Here is a 5,404-nt window from a genome sequence, read left to right as displayed (position 1 = left end):
GGCTTTGGCACCATAGACGAGGAAGAAGGGCGTGAAGCCGGTTGACTTGTTTGGAGTCGTGCGCAAACTCCAGAGGACGGCTGGAATCTCGTCGAGCCAGCAGCCAGCCGAGCGCTCTAGAGGCTCGATTAGCCGAGGCTTGATGCCGGACAGGATGAGGCCGTTTGCTCGCTCCACTTGGCCGTTTGACTGCGGATGGGCGACGGATGCTAGGTCCAGTCGGATGCCCTGTGTTGCGCAGAAACGGGCCAAGGCGCCTTTGGCGAAATTTGAGCCGTTGTCGGTGATGATGCTGTGTGGTATGCCGTACCGAATTGTGATATCGGAGACGAAAGTTACGGCAGTCGGAACGTTCAGCTTCTTGATTGGCTTTGCTTCTATCCACTTGGTGAACTTGTCCACTGCGACAAGTAAGTGAGTTAAGCCACCTCGTGCTGTCTTGAATGGTCCCACCATGTCTAGACCCCAAACTGCGAAAGGCCAGGCAATAGGGATGGTCTTGAGTGCAGAAGCCGGCTGATGCGGCTTGGAGCTGAACTTCTGGCACCCTTTGCATTTTTGGACCAACTCCTTGGCCTCTTCCAAGGCAGTTGGCCAGAAGAAACCGTGTCGAAAGGCTTTGGCGACGAGTGCTCTTGAAGCCGCATGGTGGCCGCACTCGCCTTGATGGATGTCTTTGAGAATCGCTTGGCCTTGTTCTGGCTCTACGCGGCGCTGGTAGACACCAGTGACGCTGCGCCTGACCAGCTCTCTATTGACTATGGTGTAGGCTGCCGCCCGGCGTTGTATTTGCCGAGCTGAGGTCTCATCAGTCGGCAGCTCTTTGTTCACCAGGAATTTGAGGATGGGTTGGGCCCATAAGGGTGCTGCTATTTCTTCGACTGTCAGAACTACGACTTGGACGAGGGTGGTTGGGCTGGGAGGCGGCGGGTTGGAGTCAACAACCGCTTGCTGGGTTAATGAAGTCCCCAGGCCGACTGGCGCGGTCCTTTGGTCGAGTTCTAGAGTCTTCAAGTCCGCTGCCGCAGTCCCAGGGCCGGGTTCGACTGTGGCAGCTTTGGAGTCTTCCGCCAAAATCCTCGTACCGACTGCCGGAGCTCTGGAGTCAGATCTGACGTCTTCGGGAGGAGCCGGCACAAAAATGGAGTCTGATTCTGGTGAAGTCTTGACAGACGGCTTGAAGAGGCGTTGAAGGGCGATGCCAGATGGTATTGCTTGGCGGGTAGAGCCGATTCGTGCCAAGGCATCTGCTTGGTCGTTGTCGTTTCTTGGCACATGGAGAAACTCGCACCCTTCAAAATACCCGCTGAGTTGCTGCCCGAGGAAACGGTAACTCGCCAAGTTTGCATCTTTCGCGTCCCAGTCGCCAGATGATTGCTGGACCACTAAGTCCGAGTCGCCATAACACAAGATCCGGCGGATGCCAAGTTCTTTGGCAAGTCGGAGCCCATGAATGAGCGCCTCGTACTCGGCGACATTGTTGGAGGTGGCAAAGTGGATTTGCAGCGCGTATTTGAGCTTGTCGCCTTTGGGAGAGGTGAGGACGACGTCGTCTCCCAAGCCAGTGCGCATCTTGGAGCCGTCAAAATGCATCCGCCAATGGGTGGAATCAGGCGTTGGAGGTAGGTACTGGGTCTCGGCCCAGTCGACGAGGAAGTCGGCCAGTGCTTGTGACTAGATAGCGGTGCGGGGCTGGTAGTGGATGGTGTAGGGAGCCAGCTCTATGGCCCATTTGGCCACTCGGCCAGAAGCATCTCGGCTATCAATGATCTCGTCAAGCGGGGCCGTGCAGACCACCGTGATTGGATGCTCTTGATAGTAAGGCTTCAATTTCTTGGCAGCAAAGTGTACGCCATAGCACATCTTCTGGTAGTGGGGGTAGTTCTGCTTGGAGGTCGACATTACCTCGCTCAGGTAATATACTGGTCTCTGGATAGGTAGCGCCTTTCCTTCCTCCTTGCGTTCCACTACAATAACCGTGCTGACTACCCGGCTGGTGGCGGCCATGTACAGGAGCATAGGTTCTTTGGGGGTCGGAGCCGCCAGGACGGGTGGAGTAGTCAGCATCTTCTTCAACTGAAGAAAGGCTTCGTCTGCCTTATGGTTCCACTCGAAAAAAGTGGTCTTCTTCATGAGTTGGTATAACGGCAGAGCTTTCTTGCCCAGCCGACTGATGAATCGGCTGATCGACGCCAAGCAGCCGGTGAACTTCTGCACATCCAGCAGTCGGCCGGGAACCTCCATTCTCTCAATGGCCTTGATTTTTACTGGGTTGCATTCTATGCCGCGTTCAGAGACCAGGAAGCCTAGGAGCTGGCCGGCTGGTACTCCGAAGACACACTTCTCGGGGTTGAGCTTGATCTGGAATTGGCGCAGGTTCTCAAAGGTCTCCTTGAGGTCTTCCGGCAGTGTCCCGCGCTTTTCCATCTTCACCACCACGTCGTCTATGTAGACATGGGCGTTCCTGTCGAGATGCTTGAGGAGGCACTTTTGCATGCAACGCTGAAAGGTAGCACCGGCATTCCTTAAGCCGAACATCATGGTGAGGTAGCAGAAGGCTCCAAACGGCGTGATGAAGGCGGTCTTCAGTCTGTCTGCCGGGTTTAGCTTGATCTGGTGATATCCTGAGTATGCATCCAAAAAACTCAACAGCTCGCATCCGGCTGTGGAGTCTATCACCTGATCGATTCTTGGTAAAGCAAATGGGTCCTTGGGGCAGGCCTTGTTGAGGCTCGTGTAGTCAATACACATTCGCCACTGCTTGTTCTTCTTCATGTAAGTGCATCTAGTGCCACCCCTAGTTGGTTTTGGAGTATTGACGACAAACCTAGTTGAGGGACTAATGTGTTTGTGAGAATTGCAGGATAACACAGGTAGAAGTCCCTCATTGATTCGGTTTTCCTACCAGAGATGACCCCTAAAAATGTATGAAGACATTGAAGTCAAAGGTGGTATATGAAGATATTCACATTGAAGACTATGACAAGAGAAGACACCACATGAAGCCTATGGAGCTCGAAGACTTAGATCTTTCATAGTTCTTTTTCTTTTGTGTTGAGTCATAGGAACCACCGTACTGTTAAGTGGGGTCCAAGAGAACCAGTCAGAATGACTGAAGTGATGCCTAACCAAAAACACCTATGTCTTCGAGTGAAGACTATGAGAGCGAATCTTGTCCAGAGTCGGACAAGTCAACTTTGCTTGTAGCCCAAGTAAAGTTGCCGTGTAGTTTGAAATCTGACCGTTGGAACACGTGTCAGTTCCTTAGTGGCCCAGGGTCATTTCGGACAAATCAGGTCGGGTTGCCAAGTGGCTATAAATAGCCCACCCCCCACAACCATAAACGGTTGGCTGCTCAGATTGAGAATACGGCTTTTGTCGTTTGAGAGCAACCCACCTCGAAGCCTTTGAGAGAGAATTCCTTGCGAGGATAAAGCCCTAACCACCCAGAGCCAAAGAGAATTGGGCATCACTTAAGTCTTCTTGTCTGTGTGATCTGAAGACTTATTACACTTGAGGACTATGCATCCTCCAGCCGGTTAGGCGTCGCGTTCTGAGCATCCAAGAGACATTGTGGATTGCCGGTGAACAAAGTCTGTGAAGGTTTGGGAGTCTACCTTGAAGACTTACCAGAGTGATTGGGCGAGGTCTGTGTGACCTTAGCTCAAGGGGAATACGGTGAGGACTGGGTGTCCTAAGCTGCGTGTTCAGGACTGGGTGTCCGGGACTGTGTGTCCTAAGGTTTAAATACCTAGCCGCCCCAACCAGATGTACAGTTGTCACAGCAACTGGAACTGGTCCAACAAATCATTGTCTTCAATGAGTCACTGGTTTCATCTTCCCTTCCCTTTACTTACTGTTGCTCCTTGTGAAGTCATTGTATGTTTGCACTATCTTTTGTCTTCACTGAGTGACTGCATGCTCTGTATGGCTTCATAATATCTTCCTACTTGATCCTTACTACATTGCTGCTATTAAGTCATTGTGCTTTCACTTCACTGAATACTTGACTATGGCTTGTCTAGTGTAGTCTACCTTCCGCTGCATGGTAATAGGTTTATTTCTATCGTTTGTCTTCATAACTTCCATGTTTTGAAGACTTTGATAAAATCGCCTATTCACCCCCCTCTAGTCGATATAACGCACTTTCAATTGGTATCAGAGCAAGGTGCTCCCTTGTTCTATGTGATTCGGTTTAACCACCTGGAGTTTTAGCTATGTCGACTGCAGGGATAATTAAAGTCTCCGCTGTGTGCCCCGCCTTTGATGGAACTGAATATCCCTACTGGAAGAATAAGATGCGCATGCATCTTGAAGCCATTGACGTCGACCTATGGTATGTCGTCGAGAACGGCGTTCCCAAGGCTGGAGAAGGTGTCACTGCTGCTGACGTCCAGAAATTTGTTCAATTGGACTCTACTGCCAAGAATATCATATGTGGTCACCTGACTAAAGGACAATATGGCCGTGTGAGTGCTTTGAAGACATCTAAGCTGGTTTGGGACTGGCTCTCCAAGGTCAATGAAGGCATCTCAACCCAGGGAGATCAAAGAATCAGTGTCCTTCGCAACCTCTTCAACCGCTTCAAGCGAAATGACAATGAGAATGTCCAGCACACTTTTGACCGACTCACTGACATCACAAATGAGCTTCAAGCCCTCGGCGCTACTGAGATCACCAAACATGAAGTCGTCAAGACACTACTGAGGTCACTTGATAGTTCGTTTGACATCCTAGCCATGATGATTCAAGAACGTCCTGATTTCAAGACACTCGATCCATCTGACATACTTGAGAGGCTCAACATACATGAGTTTCAGCTTTCTGAGAAAAGAGATATCTATGGTCCAAACTATGGGCGAACTCGTGCCTTGAAGGCAAAAGCTGTCTCCTCATCTGAAGAAGAATCTGACAACAGTTCTGATGATCCTGAAGACATTGGAAGAGAACTTGCTATGCTTGTGAAGAAGTTCCAAAAATTCACCAAGAAGAAAGGCTTCAGAAAGTCTGCCCGATCAAGCTCAAGGAATGATGAAGCTTCTGCTCACGACTACAAGAAGAAAACATGTCACAAGTGCAAGAAACCTAGCCACTTCATCTCTGAGTGTCCACAGTGGGACAATGAGAACAAAAAGAAGAAGAAGAGCAAGGAATATGACTCTGACGACAAGAAGAAGAAGAAATACTCAAAGTCTTCGTCCAAGTCTTCCTCAAAGTCTTCATCACACAAGAAGAGCTCATCTGGCAAGGCACGTGCGTTTGTTGGCAAGGAAATGGACTCAGAGGATGAGTCCGCTTCTGAGGAGGCAGAGGTGGAGTCTGAGGAGGAGTCCGATTCAGGCGTCGCAAGTCTGGCTACAGCATACGTTGCCAAGTCCATCTTCAATACTGAAGACAATGACCT

This window comes from Triticum urartu, chromosome 3 (genome assembly GCF_003073215.2).
Source record: "Triticum urartu cultivar G1812 chromosome 3, Tu2.1, whole genome shotgun sequence".
NCBI lineage: Eukaryota > Viridiplantae > Streptophyta > Magnoliopsida > Poales > Poaceae > Triticum > Triticum urartu.
Note: the sequence above shows the minus strand (reverse complement) of the source record.